Source organism: Quercus lobata, chromosome 6, assembly GCF_001633185.2.
Source record: "Quercus lobata isolate SW786 chromosome 6, ValleyOak3.0 Primary Assembly, whole genome shotgun sequence".
Taxonomy (NCBI): Eukaryota; Viridiplantae; Streptophyta; class Magnoliopsida; order Fagales; family Fagaceae; genus Quercus; species Quercus lobata.
In genome coordinates, this window is record NC_044909.1 from 43,640,115 (window position 1) to 43,662,320 (window position 22,206).

The 22,206-nt window shown below is 37.9% G+C and overlaps 1 pseudogene; it reads left to right on the forward strand.

The window, feature by feature from the left end:
* Positions 1-224: 224 nt before the first annotated feature.
* On the forward strand, positions 225-12,807 carry LOC115993827 (annotated as a pseudogene).
* Positions 12,808-22,206: the final 9,399 nt, after the last annotated feature.

Sequence of the window (22,206 nt, forward strand, 5' to 3'; positions counted from 1 at the left end):
GCACACCCCTACCATAAGGTATCATGGACCCATCATTTTGATTCGTTCAATAATCTAAAGATTATCCAAGCAGTATTCATTAATAAACTAGAATTCTCCAATTGTCTTTTTTGTCAATTTTAGCAGTATAAAGCTCAACGAAGAATATCATTGTCCCATCAAAAAAAAAAAAAAAAAAAAAGAAGAAGAAGAAGAAAATAACATTGCTGCCCACAAAGAAAAAAATGGCAGCTCCCAAAGTACAAAAGCATTTTGTTCTAGTGCATGGGGCATGTCATGGGGCCTGGAGTTGGTATAAGCTCAAACCACAGCTGGAGTCCGCTGGCCACCAGGCCACAGCTCTTGATCTTGCGGCTTCAGGCATTAACATGAAGGCAATTCAAGATGTTCATACCATGTATGAGTACACTGAGCCTTTGTTGGAGTTTTTGGCCTCTCTTCCTCCAAATGAAAAGGTGGTACTTGTTGGGCACAGTCTAGGAGGATTGAATATAGCACTAGCCATGGACAAGTATCCAGAGAAGGTAGCAGTTGGGGTTTTCATGGCGGCCGTAATGCCAGATACGATACATAAGCCCTCATATGTTGTGGACCAGGTTTGACATTGATATTTTAGCTTGTTCTTGCAGTTTAAATTTCCATTACGAAAGGTAACATAAATAGCTACTATTGTAAAATTAAGTTTTTAATTATAATAACAAATGGTTGGCATGGATAATTTTGAATCCTCTTAAGTTGCGTTTGGATACTTGGATTTTGATTTGAATTTAAATTTTAAAATGATAAATTTGAAATATCTAATTCCAAGATATTTCAAATATATAGATATTGAAGTATATATGTACATATTTCAAATTCATAGAATAACACACCTGTTATTCTATGAATTTAGAAGTTATTTCAAATTCAAGGATTTTAAGGTTTAAAATTCTTGGTGGATTTGTCAAATCTAAATCTTGACCCTTTTTAAACTATCCAAACAAGATATTTGGATTTTAATTACACGAATTTAAATCCATGTGTCCAAATCCTACCAGCCAAACACACCATTAAGAATTTCCAAACATTTCAATATTTAGCTGAAAATTGTTAAGAAAATCGTCTCACTTTTTTGGTAATCCTCTTACAAAGTCGTGAAAGAATATTAGTGTTTTAGTGATTCCCAAGGTCTCATGATATTTAAAAATTTTGAATTCCAAACATCTTGTTAGCATCTTGGGGCAAATTCTAAGGGATTTCTCCCTGTAATAACTTAGTGTGTATGGGATGGAAAGACTATATGTACCCGAAGAAATAGTCAAATACTTAAATAGGTCTAAATACCTTGATTGTCAAAAATAAAAATAAAATTGAAGGACAAATCATACTCTAAACTGAAAACATATTAGTTTCTACTTGTCTAATTCTGTTCATTTAAGACAAAAGTCAAAATGACCACCTCATACAAACTATGGTTGAATTTTTCCACAGTGGTTACAATCTAGTAAATATTTGTGATAATACTTAGCATTACATGTCAGTCATGAGTTCCTCAACCCAAAAAAAAAAAAAAAAAAAATGTCAGTCATGAATATCATATTTTTGGGCAGTTAATAACGCTGCCTTATATTGATGGTTGATTCTTCTTTTTCTTTTTTAAGGAAATTATATTGATAATTGATGAATGGTGGTTAGATCCAAATTTCTTCATAATGATCAATTGGGGCATTTATCAAACCTATCAATTTGACGAAATCAACTCAACCCAACCCAACACCTTGATCTAGTTTGAGTTGAAAATTTTTTCAACCAATTTGATCCAATTCAACTCATCATGCATATAAGTTTAATTTATTATCCTTATATTAAAATTCAAAATTTGATTGATTTTGGAACTTTGAGAATTAGTTTTGATGAATTTGGAATATAATTTAATCATATAATATGAATTGTAATAATTTATTAAAAAATTATTTAAATAATAAATGAAAAGTCAATTTTTACAAAACATAAAACATGTATGCACAACCCATCGACCTGATTGAATCAGGGTTAAGTTAGTTTCTACACATGTGATGAGTTGGCCAGTTGGATTAGGAATTTCTCAATCCCTTATCCTATTGGGTTGAAAAAAACCCTTAAACCCAATCTATGACACCTCTAATGGTCAATAATGATACAAAATTCTCTTGAAAACATTAATTGAGGTTCTTAATGCTCTATTCGTTTTACTGTAAAATATTTTACATGTAAATTTTTTACAAATAGAACATTTTAAGTATAATATTTTCAGATGTTTTATATGACATGTAAAATTTTTCAATCACAAACAACTAAAATCGGTCACTTGCTAGATCGATGACCCAGCCACCAAACTTTTGGGAAGGTGGGAGTGGGAGAGAGCTATTGTGTATTTTTGTAAAATGTTTTATAAAAAATTTAAAGGTAAAATATTTTACAAATAATTTTACTGTCAACGAAAAACATTTTATATTGAAACAAATGAAGAGTAAAAAACATTGGAGGGAGACATTATTTTTTTTATTTTACTCCCATGCACTTGGTGCCTAGGCCCTAGGGAGGTACCAGCCCGCCTAGAGTTGTGGTGGTGGTATTTGTCAAATTAAAAGACATCAGAAGTTTAAACCGAAAATTGCATTTGAGCTAATCTTGTATTCTTTTTCTATGTGAAAAGTATAATGAAAGGACCCCAGCAGAAGCATGGATGGACACTCAGTTTTCTGAATATGGAAACGTCAACCAACATTTAACGTCAATATTTTTTGGCCCCAAGTTCATGTCCTCTAGAATCTACCAATGAAGCTCCGCCGAGGTACACTTTTGACCTTCCCTCTTTCTCTCTCTAATACAATTTGTTATTTTGTGTAAGTTAGAAATTGTACGCATCAAAGACGGGTTTGTCAGACCAAACCACTATTTGGGCTCACAATTTATTTGTATGATGGGTTTGAGTATCCTACTTTGGGTTGTTCTAGACTTAGGGACCCAATGAGATCACTTTTCTCTCTTTCTCTACGTTTTCTTCCTCTCAGACTCTCTCTTCCTCTCTCCTTTCTCCTCACAAAAATTGCATCCCCCATCCAATCATTAGTTTCTCCTATTTATAGCCCATTGTTAATGGGGTGATCATCATTATCTTTTTAACTAGTGCAAAGAGAGGTCCAATGTTGATAAATTTAAGTGGATGTTTAGGTACAAGTGGCTTTGGAAATGGTTCCCACTGCAGCAAATGTGTTCGGCAGCGGAGTTTCCTAGGTTTCTGTCGAGCACTCAAATGGTGATATGATCGAGCATGTGTATATCGTCCGGGGATGATTTTCCAGGCAGTATGTGAGCGGGGCACCCGCAGTCTTCTTTTCAAGTATCCGGACAACACCCAACTTAGACTCATAGTTATTGTGGGCTTGGGGCGGGATCCTTAGCGGTGCGGAGGTTGGACCCCTGGCCCATATTATTAATTCATGGCCCAAGGCCCAAATGGACTTGGATGTTAGGTGCTGTACAATAGCCCCCCCTTGATTCGTTCACGGCTCCCGGGGACGAATCAAGGAGCCAAAGAGGCAGTAGTTTGCCCGAGAAATCCAACGGGTGCGTTTTGGGCAGTTACAGTGGTCCATTAATGCGTTTCTCAAAAGGCGCGTTGCTTCAGACCTTCTGGTTCTGCCGTCATTATTACTTGTTGGTTCACAAACCGAGGCGCATGTGTTGGTTGCTCTAGGTATTTCTAAGGCCATTCCTTTTTACTTCATCATTACTAATTATTGCTCAATAATCGATGCTCATTTTCCTTAGTCCCTATAAATAGTTCATCATAATCCATTTTCTCGCTTTTCATTCTTCGCTCCTTTGAAATTTCTCTTTGCCGAGCATTCACCTGCGTACCAGTCCACAAACCCAAAATCCTCCTCTCCCTTAGAGCCAAAAGTAAGTCTTCTTCCCCTTTCCTTTGCTTTTATTTCCTTCACTAGAGCTCTTTCTGATTTTTAGGCTTTAGGATGGGTTTTGCTTATCTTTTGAATGTCGGAGCGTCCTTAGTCGCTTTTAGGCAAAACTTTAGTGTCCCTGATGATGTGGAGATGGCGTATTGCCATGAAAGTGAGATCGCCCTCCACAAAGGGGCAGGCACGGCCTTTTTCCCATTGATGTCTGTTCTAGAAGGCAGGGTTAGATTTCCTATAGACCCACTTTTACTTAATACCCTTAGATACTATGGACTGAGTCCCGACCAACTTCTCCCCCAACTTTTACCGGGTAGTGAGTTGTGTGAGTAGGTTAAACCAAACGTTTGGTTTGCAATTAGACCATCACTACATAAACCACATGTACAGCCTATGTGGAAAGAAGAAATTCAATTACTATTTAAAGACTAGAGACACGAGGGTACGGCAGATTTCATGTTTGCCAGACTCTAATAGGAACTCTGCCGAGGAGTATATTTGAGTGCGCGGCAATTGGTTTGCCTATGATATCCCTCCCCCTTTATCTCGGCGCGAAGTTGGTTTATTCTAACCTTTAATTTATTATATCCCTTTCATTCATAACTATTTTATTTACTCTAACTCTGACTCGTCCTCTTTTGCTGCAGATGGTTTAATGTTTACCCAAGACCTCAGAACGGTTCACGTTCGGGACTTGAACTTTGTGCTTAGGTCCGAATTTTTGTACACTGGGACGGGCAACTCCGTGCGTCTCACCTCATCCTCAGCGTAGATCCGGTGTACTCCACTTGGCAACCCTTCAGCCAAGCCCTTATTGTTGACAGTCCTCTCCTCTCCTACATAGACGTTCGGCATACGAACTTTCTTCCTCCCAATTTTACAGTAGGTGAAGCTCGAGACCTCAGCCCGCGATACACCTGTTCAGATGAACTCGCGCCTATAAGGGACGAATCAGCCGAAGCAGCCTCCAGATATCTCCAGGAACGTGCTCACGAGGCCATTCAGCGTGAAGTTGTACCTGCAGAACCTGAGGCTCCTGTTCAGGTAGCCGAACAAGAAGCCACAGAATCCAATGAATCTTCCAGGACACATTCTGTTCCTGAACACATGGTGACCCGCAAGACCTTGACTATCAGCTGTTTTATTCCTGGGGCAAGTCAGGCCGTTCAGCAGTAGCCACCCCAAGGGCGTGTCTCGGCTCCTCCCGCTCATCCTCCACCTACTCCTCCTTCCGGGTCAACTCGTAAGAGACAACGGGTCACTGACCTATCCTCCACTAGCTTGGGAGAGGCTCAGGTTCAAACCTCCCACCAACCATCCCGGGTTGTCACTATTTGGGAGCCCCCGGCCCAGGTTAGGACTAATATGGCCTCATCCTCTAGACCGGCGCAGTTATGGCAACCCACATTTGAGCTAGATGGCACGCCCCTCCCGACTAGTGCTAGTGTTCGGGCATGGGAGAAAGGGGAAGGGGGTCGTGTTACTTAATTTCTGGGTTTAAACTTAATGTCACCTGGTTTTGGTGATGAAGTAATTGATTTTTCATGCTTGGTTTTGACTAAGGTTTATTTGCTGGCCAGTTACCTTAATGGTTTTTATGATTATGCATCTATATTTTAACCTCTTTGTAAATACTTCAGAGTTGTCGTGCATGCATGTTTCACTAATGAACAAGGCATGTTTCCGCCTTGGAATATAATATTTTCTTTTGTAATACTTCTGACCTTAGAACGTTTTGAATAAGGTTCCCTCCTGCTCGGTGATAGGGATCGAACCGAGAAGTAGGCTTCTGCTTCTGTCCTTAGAAATTTTTCAATGAGGTTTCCACTTGTTCGGTGATAGAGATCGAATCGAGAAGCAGGCTTCTATCCTTAGAAATTTTTGAATGAGGTTTCCACCTGTTCAGTGATAGGGATCAAACCGAGAAGCAGGCTTCTGTCCTTAGAAATTTTTGAATGAGGTTTCCACTTGTTCGGTGATAGGGATTGAACCGAGAAGTAGGCTTCTGTCCTTAGAAATTTTTGAATAAGGTTTTCACCTGCTCGGTGATAGGGATCGAACCAAGAAGTAGGTTTCTGTCCTTATAAATTTTTGAATAAGGTTTCCATCTGCTTGGTGATAGGGATCGAACTAAGAAGCAAGCTTTTGTCCTTAGAAATTTTTGAATAAGGTTTCCACCTGCTCGGTGATAAGGATCGAACCGAGAAGTAGGCTTCTGTCCTTAGAAATTTACTAACTGCTTGAATCTCTTCAGCTTCCTCCATGTTTATCAACCGGACGTACTAAAAAAAATAGAATTGGTTGGGCCTGTATGAACTAGTTACATTGTTATCATATTAGTTAGTACAAAGTACATTCTTCTGTGTATGGACGGTCATTGATAAAACTTCTTAAGATTATAAGCATTCCAAGGCCAGGGCAACGGTATCTCGTTCATGTCTTCCAGATAATACGCTCCTACACCTGCAATGGCTGTAATTCTGTACGGTCCTTCCCAAGTTTGAGCTAGCTTCTCGGCGTTTGTATCTCGCATGCTTCCTACTTCTTTCCTCAGTACCAGGTCTCCGGCATTGAATTCTCTCACCCTTACATCTTGGTTATAACGATGGGCAAGCTTTTGCTGATACTCAGCTAGTCATATAGTTGCTGCATCCCGGTATTCTTCAAGTAAATCTAGACGTTCCATCAGCTGACCGTTATTCTAGGACATGTTGAATTCTGAAACTCGCGCGCTACACAAATTGACCTCAGCTGGTATCACGGCCTCCGCCCTGTATGTGAGAGAGAATGGGGTCTCCCCTATAGACCTCCGAGGAGTTGTTCGGTATGCCCACAAAACATTGGGTAGTTCCTCAGCCCAGTTGCCCTTCGCACCTTCCAGTCTTCTCTTTAAGCTATTCACAATTACTTTGTTCACGGCCTCAGCCTGGCCATTACCCTGGGGATACGCTGGAGAGGAATACCTGTTCCTAATACCGAAGTTGCAGCAAAATTCGCGAAAAGCTCGGCTGTCGAACTGCAGTCCATTATTCAATATAAAGGAGTCCGGAACCCTAAACCTGGTGATTATATTCTTCCATACGAATTTCTTCACATCTACGTCCTGGATATTAGCCAGAGCCTCCGCCTCTGCCCATTTGGTGAAGTAATCGATGGCTACCAAAACGAATCTTCGATTGCCTATTGCTCGGGGAAATGATCCAAGTATATCCAACCCCCATTGTGCTAAGGGCCAAGGACTATTGATCGGGTTCAAATGGCCAGCAGGCTGGTGTATTAGAGGGGTATGCTTCTGACATTGCTCACACTTTCGAACGTATTCCGAGGCGTCCTTTTGCATTTGGGGCCACCAGAATCCCTGAGTCATTGCCCGATGTGCCAATGATCGTCCCCCAACATGGCTGCCGCATACCCCTTCATGCTGCTCGGCCAGGAGTTGGCCTACTTTCTCTGGGTGTAAGCACAAAAGATACGGTCCCCCGAATGACCTGCGATAGAGCTTCCGGTCTTTGGACAACCAATACCGAGCGGCTACCCTGCGGATCTTGTTGGCTTCCTTCTCATTGTCCAGGATTCGATTGTCGGCTAAGAAATCAACGATGGGATCCATCCAACTTGGTCCAAGTGTTGCGACTGTTGTGACTTCAACCCTTGCAGCCCCCTTATCTCCCGCCACCTTAATGCTAGGCTCAGGGACAAGTTCCACTCTGATTAGTCGGGGAATCTCCTCGGCAATTGACGATGCCAGAGTGGCGAGAGAGTCGGCATATCTATTCTGTGCTCGGGCCACTTGGATCACCTTCACCGTACAAAAGTTACTTATGGTCTGCTTCACCAATTCTAAGTACGCTTTCATCTGAGAATCTCGAGCCTCAAAACTTCCCTGCACCTGGTTGAATATGAGCCGTGAATCCGAATAAACTTCCACATCCCGAGCTTCTAACCTTGAGACTGCCCTCAATCCGGCAAGCAAAGCTTCATACTCTGCCTCGTTGTTGGAAGCATTAAACCCTAATCTGAACGAATGCGCCAAGAGAATACCTTCCGGGGTAATTATGACGATCTCGGCTCTGGCCCCTTTGGCGTTGGAAGCCCCGTCCACATGCACCTTCCACGGGCAATGTTCCAACTGACAGACCATTTCCCCTTTAGGAGAGAATTCTGCCACAAAATCAGCTAATACCTGCCCTTTTACTGAACTTCTCGGCTTATACCTTACGTCGAATGCCCCGAGCCATGTCCCCTACTTAGCTATTCAACCCGTGAAATCAGATCTTTTCAATAATGACTGTAAGGGCTATTCGGTCAACACATACACGGTATGAGCCTAAAAGTACTGAGGCGACTTCCTAGTGGCATGTACTAGGGCCAGCACCAATTTCTCTAAAGGCAAATATCCGGTCTCTGCGTCAACTAAGGTCTTGCTAATATAATACACGAGTTGTTGTACTCCCCGGTCTCTTAAAAGCACGGCACTTACAGTATGGTCGGATACCGAGAGGTACATAAACAGCTCCTCTCCAGGCTCTGGTGCAATCAACATCGGCGCCCGCGTTAAGTACTCCTTGAGGTCCTGGAAAGCCATTTCACATTCATCATCCCACCGAAATTCCTTCCACTTCTTTAAAAGCTGATAAAATGGATGGCAGCGATCTGAGAATTTTGAGATGAACCGATTAAGAGCGGCCAACATCCCAGTCAACACCTGTACTTATTTCGGATTGCTCGGCGACCTGAGACACTTCACGGCCTCTATCTGGTTAAGATTAACCTCTATCCCATGGCTGGTGATCAAGTGCCCCAAAAATTTGCCAGCCCCCACTCCAAAGGCACATTTTTCTGCGTTAAGGCGCAATCTATGTTTCCGCAACACCTCAAACACCCCCTTGAGATCCTCTACATGTCGTGCCTCTTGCTTGCTCTTCACCACCATGTCGTCAATATACACTTCAACCGAATGCCCAATTTTATCCCGAAACATCCTCGTCATCATCAGTTGGTATGTCACCCGGCATTCTTTAGCTCAAAGGGCATCACGGTGTAATGATAATTAGCGTCGGGGGATATGATGGTACCCTTGAAAGGCATCCAAGAAACTCATCCTTGGGTGCCCGTAAGTGGTGTCCACCAATTTATCAATTTTTGGCATAGGAAACGGGTCCTTTGAGCATGCTCGGTTCAAGTCCGTGAAATCCACACAGACCTTCCATTTGTCGTTTTTCTTCCTGACGACCACGGTATTTGCCAGTCACTTCGAGAAAAAGGTCTCCTTTATTGCTCCGGCCTCCTTCAACTTCTCTACCTCCTGCCTTACTGCCTCAACATGGTCTTTGGCTGATCTTCTTGGCTTATGCTTCTTCGGGGGATACGAAGGGTCTACATTAAGCTTGTGGACAATAAACCCAGGATCAACCCTAGGAACTTCATAGGGGTGACATCCATGTTTTGAGTCGGGAACAGCAATACTTGGACCCTTTCCTCATTACTCATGCTCGCTCCAACCTGAAAATATTTATTAGTGTCTGGTAATATCTTTACCTTTACTAGCTCCTCGGTGCAGCCAGCCCCCATTCCTTCTCAGGGCTCCTGTGATTGCTATAAAGGGACCTGCCAGAATGCATTTTCCCACTCAACCTGCTCCTGTTCGGACCGCCCAGTCCCCTCGTCCCTTACTAGTTTTCCGGTCGTTTCTCCTTGATTGACTTGATTCTCCTGCTTCCAATTAACTACTGTAATAAGACACTGTCTGGCTGCTTGCTGGTCTCCTTTTATCACGGTGACACCCTGCTCGGTTGGGAACTTGATCTTTACAAGTAGTGTAGACGGGACAACCCTCATTGAATGGATCCACGGTCTCCCCAGAATGGCCGTATACGAGGAAAATGAACTTACTATTGTAAATGTCACTGCCACCTCCTTCCCTCCCATAATCACGGGAAGTGAAATTTGCCCTTCAGAAATCACTACTTTACCGTCGAACCCAACCAAGGGCGAAGTGTGCTTCATCAGGTCCTCTTTCCTCAGTCCGAGTCCCTTGAATAGATCCGGGTACATTACGTCAGCCCCGCTTCCTTGGTCTGCCATCACCCTTTTTACTAAGAAGCCATTTATCCGAGCCATGACCACTAATGCGTCATCATGTGGTTAGATCGTCCCCTCCAAATCGTCATTGTCAAATGAGATGGGATCCCGTGCAAACTTCATCTTCTTACTCGGCGACTATAGGTCCGAGTTACCCTCTACCGGTACTACTATCAACACTCCTTTTCTTCTTCCTGTAATGAGCTTTTCCGGGGCAACATGATTAACTTCAATCACCCCTACAGGGGGTGGGAGAGGGTTTCCCCTTTGTCGAGTATCTTAACTTGCAATTCTGTCCCCCGAGTCCAACACGAAATCCTTTAAATGCCTGGCCTTGACTAATTGCCCAAGGTGATCCTTCAACACCCGGCACTGTTCGGTGGTGTCACATTTGTCCCGGTGATAAGTGCAGTACAGATTCTGATTCCTCCTGGATGGGTCTCCTCCCATCTTGTTCGACCATCGAAAATACGGCTCGTGTTTGATCCAGTCAAGAATCCTGTGTACCGGTTCCTTAAACGTCACATTCACTTCTCCCATCTGTGCAGTCGGCTCTTGAATCGTCAGACCCCCCTGAGATCTAAACTGGAAACCAGTTTGTCGGGGACGATTCATCATTGGTGCTTTACCTTTACTCTGCAACTGGTCATCCTTTAATCGTTTATATTCCTTGATGCGTCTCATAAGCTGCCGCATGTCTTCAGGAGGCTTCTTGGTCAACGACTCTCGCAGCCCGGAATCCTCAGGCAACCCCATCCTAAAAGTGCTTGCTGTGACCCTTTCGTTATCCCCACCTATCTCATTGTATAGCTCCCAATACCGACTAGCGTAACTACGGAGGGTCACTCCCGCCCTCATTTTCATTGACAAAAGCGCATCTACCGGCTGAGGTACTCGGTTGCAAGTCACAAACCGAACACCGAACTCCTGAATTAGCTCAGAAAAACTACGTATGGATCCTTTCCGTAACCCGTTAAACCACCTCAAAGCATTTGGTCCCAGACTCGAAGGAAATACCTTACACATCAGTGCATCGTTATGAGTATGCAAAGATATCATCTAAATATAATGACTGACATGCTCTACTGGGTTAGTTTTCCCGTCATAGCAATTGAACAGTGGGCGGGTAAACTTGTCTGGCATTTTGGCCCACTCGATTTCGTTCGAAAACGGGGACCGAGCTGCTTTTCGCAAAGCACGACTCATAGCATCCATGGCAGCATTCCGAGGCCGCCTTTCCTCTAGGGAGACTGAGTTTCTAACTTGATTTTCCTAAGAATGTGAGTGGTCTTGGTGTTGCCCCGACTCCCAAGAGGGAGACCGGTTCCTATATCATCGAGATCCCTGTGAATGTGAACGATCTCGGTACTGATGGGATTCTTGGGAATGTGAACGACTTCTCAGTAGCCATGATCCGGACTAATTAGATCCCTCCCCATATTTATTTCCCCCGATGCCGACCTCCCATTGTTGGTCATCTTTGTCTCTTCTCCGATGCCTACCTCTTACCTCCAGCTCTAAACCCCTGACTAGTTTGCGCAGCCGTTCAAGCTCTTCATCTTGTTCCTCCCTCTGCCTACGTCTCGTAGCACTAGAGACCGTCCGTTAGGTTTGGTACGATCCTTCTCCTGAGCCGAATGTTTCTTCCCGTTAGTCGTGCTTACTATCTTCTTGTTCCTTCTGTTTGCACTCTCGCCAACTAGACCCCCAAGAAGACCCTACGGATCCACTTTCCACGTGACCCCCCAATGCCTTTCAGACATTTTTCCCAAGCTTGAGTCCCTCTAGAACCACGGCGTCGTAGGAGAGCCCCACGGTGGGCGCCAATTGTACGCACCAAAGACGGGTTTGTCGGACCAAACCGCTATTTGGGTTCACAACTTATTTGTATGATGGGTCTGGGTATCCTACTTTGGGTTGTTCTAGACTTAGGGACCCAATGAGATCACTTTTCTCTCTTTCTCTATGTTTTCTTCCTCTCAGACTCTCTCTTCCTCTCTCCTTTCTCCTCACAAAAATTGCATCCCCCATCCATTCATTAGTTTCTCCTATTTATAGCCCATTGTTAATGGGGTGATCATCATTATCTTTTTAACTAGTGCAAAGAGAGGTCCAATGTTGATAAATTTAAGTGGATGTTTAGGTACGAGTGGCTTTGGAAATGGTTCCCACTGTAGCAAATGTGTTCGGCAGCGGAGTTTCCTAGGGTTCTCCCGAGCACTCAAATGGCGATACGACCGAGCATGTGTATATCGTCCGGGGATGATTTTCCGAGCAGTATGTGAGCGAGGCACCCGCAGTCCGCTTTTCAAGTATCCAAACAACACCCAGCTTAGACTCGTAGTTATTGTGGGCTTGGGGCGGGATCCTTGGCGGTGCAGAGGTTGGACCCCCGGCCCATATTATTAATTCATGGCCCAAGGCCCAAATGGACTTGGATGTTAGGTGCCGTACAGAAATGTTTGAAGATTTTTTATATGTTTCAAATCTGTTTAAATTTTTCAAGGATTTTGAACTAACCGAGACTTTAGCAAGGCCAGGATCACTGTTTCTTGATGACTTGTCCAAGGCAAAGAATTTCTCAAATGATGGATGTGGGTCGGTTCCGCGAGTTTATGTTGGTTGCGATCAGGACTTAGTAATAACTGTGGAATTTCAGCAATGGTTGATCAAAAATGGAGTGCCTGAAGACGTGATGGAGATTAAAGGTGCTGATAATATGCCAATGTTTTCAAAGTCAGACGAACTTTGCCGTTGTCTTCTGGAGATAGCACATAGATATGCTTAAATATTGTTTACATGCTTTAATTTCATTGATAAACTACTAAGACACCAAGTTCGAGGGATTGTTATCCACTAATAATTTGTGATACTCCATTTTAATGCCTTTGAATTTTATTTTCCCCCCAAAATCAAGAAGGTTTTGGCCCTTTTTAGTGCTTCTATTTCTTGTTTATCTTATGTTAGCTCTTTATAGAATCATTCTTTCTCTCATGTTGTTTGGCAAGGTAATGCAGTCGTTTTACTGAATATATCATCATTTCCTGCAAAAATGAAAAATGTGATAGGTGTATATATGTGCACGGATTTGCTGCGTAGGAATAGTTTTGTAGAATGTCTTAGAGCCAGGCCTATCTTATCAATTCCTCCCGTATTGTTGTAATTAACAAATTTATAATAATAATAAAATAAATAAATAAAACATATTGAGAATTTTCAAATTATAACTGAGTTAAATTTCGCCTTAGAATTCCTATATTCTAAACACCCTCATAATTGATTTGAGGTTGATCAAGTTATTGTTAAGAGTAAACCAAAGACAAAGTAACTATCATTTATCTAAGAAACGATAAGTCATGACACTGAACAAAATAGTTCAAAGTAAATCGTATTGAAATTTACTTTTAAAATCTTCTTGAATTTCCTGAACAATGGACTAAAGTTCAAAATACTATTAACATAACTGAGATATTTTTTAAAATTTTTGCTCACTAAGGAAAAACTCTAGCTCAACCACTGGTTGCGACATTGTACTACAATCAAAATTTCCATACTTTTTATATTCAGTGTAGTGTGTTTGAATCTTGATTATAAACTAGTTTATTGCTCTCTCTTTTTCCTACTATTTACAGGTCCCTCCTAAATTTCCTATTTATTTTATTTAGTTTTTACTTTTTATCTACAATATTTTCAACTAAAAAAACTAGATAAATTGTTCCCACCCAGACACTTAACGTTTACATGTTTATCTTGATATTATTGCGGGAAACAAAAATAAAAGAAATATAAAAGGTGATCATGTCTTATTGTGAAAAGCACACAAATTTTAAGACTAGTAATAACTTAATTAATTTAGAGAAATTTTAAAAATTGTGTGAAATAACAATTGACCTTATAATTCACAGGCAGAAAATGTAATTTATCCTAATTTGTTTGAATAATACGCACTATAATTTTTATTATAGATGAATTAAGTTGGACCAAATTATTATAAAGATATTTGGTCCAACTTAACAAAATTATTTATTTTCTTCTTTTTTTATTTTTTGGTAGGAAAAAAAAAAGTATATGTTGAAGGAGAGATAATGGTGTCTCTTACAATGCTGTGTGAGTGTTCCCATAAATGGGGCAGATACAAGAGTATTTTAAACCCTAGATTTAGGTCTGCCTCATCCCATCTATTGGTGAGATTCTATTTCAAGTGCTTATGGCGAAGAATCTGAGCTCATACCCTTCCATTGACAAGCTTTGGAGGTAATTTATTTTCTTATATTACTTTAATTAAAGTAGTTTGATATATATATATATATATATATGTATGTATGTATGTATTAAATCATTGAACAATCATAATAGATAGAAAATCAAGATTAAAAATATGAATATATTGATGTGGGGCCCGAAATCTGAGGTCCCAGCCCACTTTGTATTAAGCGCCCAAAGCCCAAGCCGAGGAGCCCTACTACCAAGGACGCGCAATGAAAGCTCCTTGAAGGCCCAAGGATGTGGCTGAGGACGACTTTACGTCCAACATCTCACAAAAACGCCTGAAGAAAAGGACAAATTCAGTACAAGAGCAGCACAAGGAAGAAAGCTGCCAACACCTTAATGTGGAGCCCAGCGCCTGACAAACCCATACTCATACCATACTATCCAGCTTTTCCCAACCACTCTGACGTATGGATTGATAAGACGAGTAACTACCCCGAACAATGAGAAACGGACACGTAGGTGAAGAACAGGAAGGAAATACTAGTATAAAAGGGGGAACCCATAGGGAGGAAAGGGGGGAGGGCGAGGATGAGATGCTCCTCGGACTAAGTCCAAGGAGATAGACCTTTCAAACCACATCCGTGCAAGGCTTAGTTATACAGGCCAAATCCATCTTCGTATGTGCCTCCATGTAAATCCTGACTAAACCGTTGCCCAACGACCAATGGCCAGCCTTTCTACCCCACTCTCTACAAATCATATTGTTCGGGCCCTTTACATACGAGCCCAATGTCTTCCTTGGGCCGTTAAAAACCGTGTCCCTACAGACATCATCACGGTTCGACCCCGGTTCAACCTCGGTTCGACCTTAAAAACCTTGAACCTCTTTTACGGTTCAATAAACGGTCCGGGTCTGAAAACCTTGGTCCCGCACCAATAGTAAAATGAAATTTTGAGTTGACCATAAAAGCATGACCCACCCCAACAGTCTAACGGAGATTTATTATTATTATTATTATTATTATTGTTATTATTATTATTATTATATTATTATATATAAAACCGTAGCTTTTGAAGTTTTCACAATTTTTCATATCAGCACAATTTTTAAATATAATATAAAAAAAATTAAATAAAAAAAAAACGTAAAAACTAATGCACAGGAAATTCAGCCACTAAGTAATAATATATAAATCTTTTAAAACCTAAACCTAAACTTGAACGTAAAGACTAAATGGTTGAGAAACATTGTTAAAATTCACAGTTTTATGCGCCTTCTCTTGCTTTCCTAATGTCTTTGGTTTATGGAATATTTGCAAAGCAGGATCCAGGTCACAAAATGCTGACAAAATTGGCTGGGGAGAGAAGTTCAAAGGTATATATTTTATGAATTGGTAAGTTAAATAATGTTTCTCAACCATTTAGTCCTTATGTTCAAGTTTAGGTTTAGGTTTAGGTTTTATATATATAGATTAATCAAGCTTGGTATATGGATTCATCCTCAACTCCTAGCCTTTTTCCCATGGTCAGTCTTATTGCTTTCTACATACTAACACTCAACCATGAATATGATTATAAGTATTTATAAGTCAACAATGATAATCAATGTCTCTGTAATTTTCTCTTTTTAATCAGTGTTTTTCAGATTCATGGTGATGGGGTTGGCCTCTCTTCACAGAGATATTGATTTTTGTGATTATGTGAAAAGGACTTTGGGTGTTCTAATTTCTAAATAACTGTGATCAATTGTTAAGTGCTTGAGTTTGAAATTTTTTATATTTAGCATATGGCTTTTATTTATTTTTCCATATTTTCCTCCCATATCATTAAAAATTTCTTCCAATTAAAATTCCTTTTCGAATTGAACTTTTTGTCCTTTTTTTGCTGGTGTTGGCATCTTTTTGAGAATTAATACATTCTTTTGGGTGATATTTAGATTTGCTTATGAATCTTTAAATTTTTTGGCCTTTCAAAAGTTTAAACTTTTAAATTTTTGGATTATTTTTTGCAATATCTAAAACTATTTGGTAGATTTCAACAACTATATAGTATAGCCACGTAAATTTTTTTTTAGGGTAGCCCATCTTTCTTTTATATATTTCTATTGTATGGTTATATATATTTTTGTTTTGTTTCATTAATTTCTAACTCCGGATCCTCTGATTTTTTTTTTATTTTTAAACTCATTGTAACATTGAATAAAGTGAAAATATTTAACATTTGTTAACTATATGGTGCATCACACGACTTCAGTTTTATATATATATATATAAGATTAGAAATCCATATAAAATACTTTTGCTGACTTAAGCAATCCAAGTCCTAATTGGATGCTTATCAAAAAAGTCCTACTTGGATTCCATAATTATGCTCCATGGATATACACACACACACACACACACATGTTTTGTGCCTCAACATTGGTTTTGTAATGTAATTAAGGTTTCTCCTTGTGGTGAGAGAGCTCTTTAGAGTTTGGGTTTTGTGAGAATATTTTGATACTTTCTTTGTAATCTACATCTTTTCCTTGAATCATACAAATTTGTGTATTCTTTTATACACAAATACATAAGAGAGAGAGAGAGAGAGAGAGAGAGAGAGAGAGAGAGAGAGAGAGAGAGAGAGAGAGAGAGAGAGAGAGTCAAACTTAAATTCAAACTCAAAAGTTGATCATTTATCTCCAAATTTGCAAGGTTAATCATGAACACTATAAAAGCAGTGCAAACCCCAATATATAAATATATATATATATATATTTTTTTTTTTTAAGCTGAGTATAGGTATGAGCTCTTCTTCTTTTATTTTCTTCTCCTTTACTTTGTTTAAAAAAAAATTATTTTATGGTTTTTCATCGTTTAAAGTTTAGACCCAATAAAATTTAAAACTTATTGTTTTAGGGGTTTGTATACTTTTTTCTTTTTCTTATATTTCTCTTTTGAATTGTTTCAATAACTTATTCTTTAATTATATATCTTTTTTGACATTTTGGAAGTTTTAACATCTGAATTTGTGTTAGTTTTTGCAATATTTGAACATGTTTAACAGATTTCAATGACTATACCATTATATATTCTTTTGAAGGTAATCAATTTTTTTTTTTTTTTTTATATATTTCTCTATTGTGTAATCATATACTTTTTTTTTTTCAAAAATTTATAGGAAGTAAATCTTATGATTCTTTAATATTTTTTAGTCTTTTAAAAGTTTTAACATCTGAATTATTCTTTTGATGACAACACATCTTTCTTTTATATTTCTTTGTTGTGTGTGTGTGTGTGTGTATATAGGCTCTGAATCTTTTGATTCCTTTTAATAGTTATAGTCATGGATTATTCTTTTTAATGTAATCCATCTTTCTCTTATATTTCTCCATTATTTAGTCATACATATTTTGTTTTGTTTCAATAATTTCTAAGCAGTGAATCATCTAATTCTTTAATATTTTTTGGTCTTTCAAAAGTTTTAATATCTAAATTTTTGAATTATTTTTTTGCAGTATCTGAAACTGTCTGACAAACAAATTTTTTGAAAGCCATTGCAAGTTCAAGCAATGGCGTCTTCATCAAATTGTAACACAAATTGAAGTCATACAAGAGCAAATCATGCAATGGTATAGTTTCTTAATCAATTTAAGATTTTATAAAATTATTTTAATTTACCTCACAAATAGGTAGATTCCCGTGCTATGCACGGGTTAGCGACTATTGTATGTTTCAATTGCTTCTTTGTTATTTATTCTTGAGGTTTGGATATCAATTATCAAGTACTAAACAATTAAAATTGAACAATAAAACTCATAGATAATAAATAATCAAGAGCTTATTGCTATGGACACTATGAGTTGTGAGATCATAACTTCAATAATATTCTATATACTCAATAGTAGATTTTAAATCGCTTTTGAAAGAACTGGGATTTGCCTCAAAATTTTTTTTTTTTTTTTGTATGAACTTTTGGTCTCAAATTTAGCCATTTCTTTGTTTTGGATTACAGGTTTGGCCATATAGTGGATCTCACAAGCGTTACATTGGTTCTTTATCTTAAAGATAAGGCTTCTATTTCTACCACAATAATTATTTAGATATGTATCCCTTGCAAGCATACATGAACTTAAATTGTCTTTTAATATATGCATGCTTTATTATTTTCCAATAGTTTTCCCGTGCATTGCATGGGTTAGCGACTAATTATATATAAAACCGAATCTTCTGAAACTCCTATAATTTTCCAGTCAGCACAATATTATTAAAAAAAAAAAAAAAAACGTAATCGAATTTTTTAAAACCCGACTTTGCCTTTCCCTTTCACGAAGACTCTGCCTTTACCTTTAACGATATTGTGCCTTCTCTTCCAGCTCCTCCTCAATCAGACCCATGGCAAACCAACAGCAAAGAATCATCGCATCGCATCGCATCTGAAAACCCACCATACCCACCAACAAACATCTTCTTCCACATAATTGATCTCTTTTCTCAGACCACCCATCATGAACACTATAAAAGCAATAAAAACCTCAATATTTTAAATTTGAATTATTCTTTTGACATTCTCATGCTACAATCTCCTTCCCCCAAAACCCAAAACTCAAATCATTTAAATATTATCCACACAAAAAAACCCATAGAGAAAAACGGAAGTCGATACCAAATAGTTGTTGTCACCTCCATCTTCTTCATCTTCTTCGCCAAGACTCCTTTCTTTTTGCTTTGTTTCTTTTTCCTTTCGTTCTTTTGTCTTCTCAACCTTATTTTGTTTTGTGTGCCTTTGCCTGACCAAGCCTGTGAAGCTTTCAAATTCAAGTTTATATGCCTTTACCACGTCCATCAAGTGTTAACTTCGTGCGCTTGCATTATTTACTTTATCATATATATTATTTTATATTTAGTATTGATTGTTTATTTTATTATTTATATTATTTTATATTGAGTATTGATTGTTTATTTTATTAATAGTGCTATCTCTTTTGACAGTTCTTTTGATAGTAGTGATTTTAAATAGCTGTGCATATGTTTTGTGGTTTACATCGACCACTATTAAGGTCCGTTTGGATACAACTTATTTTTGCTGAAACTGAAAACTGAAAACACTGTAGCAAAATAATTTTTAAACGTGTGAAGAGTGTCATGGGTCCCATTTTTAATTTTTTTTTTTTCTGAATAAAGTGGTTGTGGGTTCCATGAACAGTGCGTGAGTGTGAACAGTGCGTGAACAGTGATGAACAGTGCATGAACAATAAAACTTGTCTCTAAACGTTGAAAAGCGTGAAAAAAAAAGAAGCAAAACGCAAACGCCAGACGCAATAATAATTCCTATCCAAACACTCACTTAATGTTTTATAATTTTAATTTACATTTAGCCTTTTGTTTTGTTTCTCTCTTTGTATTAATATGAGACTTTTTTTTTTTTTTTTTTGTGTTTGGATATAATTTATTAAGCTTATGAGTTGTATTTTTGTTGTTGGATGGGTTAACATATTTGCTATTGTTGTGGTTCATCATGATTAATTAGAAATATTGAATAATTTGTTCTTTAAATATTGAATGTTAAACCTTCATACCCAATACCTTTCCCATGTATCGCACAGGTTAGCGACTAGTTATATATGAAACTAAAGCCTTTGACTTTTTATTGACCTTTTCAGAACTTGCCACATCATTATTATTTTTTTCAAACATATATATAAAATCGAAACTTTTGATTTTTTGTTGACCTCTCTTGAACTTGCCACATCATTATTATTATTTTTTAATTATTTAACTTTTTTTAACTACAATTTTTTATGTCAACCATATTAAAAAAAAATAAAAATAGAAAACTATTCCTCCCAAAAAGCAAAACTTGATACTCTCCTTCCCAAAAACTCAAATGCTCCACCGGTCTCCTTCTCCTTCAAAATTTCTCTACCACTCAATCCTTTCCCCATGGAAAACACAAGCACAAATCTAATTCAAATCATAATAACTCTCCACAAGAGAGACCTACTTCTCCAATAGTATATATATCAAGGTTCTCAGACCCGGACCGGACCGAGAGGTCGGATTGTGAAAATCAGGAACTAGATTGAAATCCGGTTTTTAAAGTATAGAGAACCGGGCATATGTGGCAATTCCGTGAACCCCTAAAACCGCAGTTGGACCGCATGGTTCATGCAGAACCGGTGGCAAGAACCATGCGGTTCAACCCCTTAGCAATTTTTTTTTTTTTTTTTTTTTATAAAAACAACTTAACACAATTTTATTCTACTTAATTAAATTATCTATCTCTTACAAGGAATAAAAAAATTATAATTAAAATCCTTCAAAGATATTCAACTTTACTTCAAAAATTAATCATAAATTTTAATATTTTCATGGTTATTATTTTATTTTATTAACTTTCTTATTTAATTATTAAATATATGCTTGAAAATCATTAAATTTCCCTCACATATATAAATATATTAGTCAATTTTGCTAATTTTTTAAATTTAACATCTATATTTAGGTTTTAATTAATTATTAAGTTAATTATGACATTGTAGGAGGCAAAATTTTAAGCCAATTATAAAATGCCACATCAAAATTTAGAGGCAAATTCTAAATTAATGTCATTAAATTAATCAAATTAGATGATGACATGTGTCATCCAAATTGGCATATCAAAATTTGCCACGTGTCATTTGGCCCACAAAATAAAGATAAATTTCATATTTAAAATTTATGGATAACTAGTAAGTTGCCCATGCGATGCACGGATAATATTGTAATAGTTTATACAATTTTTTATAAAGAATATTGTACATATATTATAACATATTTGTTATAAAACTTTGTTAGTACTAAGTTTATCATAAGAAGTAACAATTATAAATTGCAGAAACATATTCATTATAATTATTTTGTTGAAGTAATCAACAAAAAAGAATCAACTTTAGAGTAATATTGTATAATAAAAGTTGATAAAAGCATGGTAACATTCCATATTATTGATATTTATTTTGTGATGTAATAAAGAGCTTTATAAAAGTTGATAAAAGCATGGTAATTCATTCCATATTATTGATATTTATTTTGTGATGTAATAAAGAGCTTTATTGCGAAATTTTGTTTTTTTGTTTCTTGAATGCTTTGTTTTTTGAAGTATGTCGACGCTTGTAAAGCATGTTAAGGGGTATGTTATCATCATCTGTTTCTTCATCTTCAACGTTTGAAGTTTGGTCTATCCTTATTTGTTCAATTTGTGAGCTTTTATCATTTTCTCCTTTTGTTGCATCATTTGTGTGGATCATTAATGAAATGGCACTAGAAGATTCTTGGCTGGATCTTACAAAGTTTGTGCTAGCAGATTTGTTGTCGCTAAGATTTTGCATAGATATCTACATTCATATTAAATTTGAGCACGTTATTTACATCAATATAGCATAGAGAAAGAAATAATATAGCATACTGGCTTGTGTTTTTTTTTTCTTCCATACCTTTTTCTCATTTGAAGGTGCATCAAAAATCTTAGCAACAGTGTAATTTTCAAAACCATCCTTCAGATTGAATTCATTCAAGCGAAGTAGAAAAATGTATTTTGTTCCTAAAATTTTCTTAAGATCACATGGGATTCCTTCTTCAATATTGACAGTTTTTAGACCCTTTAAACAATTTATTAAACCTAGGTAATTGGCCAAGTTGTTACTTAGTCCAATTAAACAAGTCTAGGTTATCACAATAATAAAGATCAAATCATGCAAAGCAGCGGAAAATAAATTACACACGATATGATCACCCAGGAAACCAAACCGGTAAAAACCTGGGAAGGATTTGACCTAGCTATCCTTAAGGTAAACTTGAATCCACTATCAGAAAGAATCGAAGTTCATACAAAAGGACTTACAAGCACCCCCGCTCGACTTCCTAATGCTACCAACCAGTAGAACTTACTGACACGACCACGTGCAAGCTCTGAATCCACGGACTCCTTCTTTCTTTGGATTCCCACCAGCTACAAG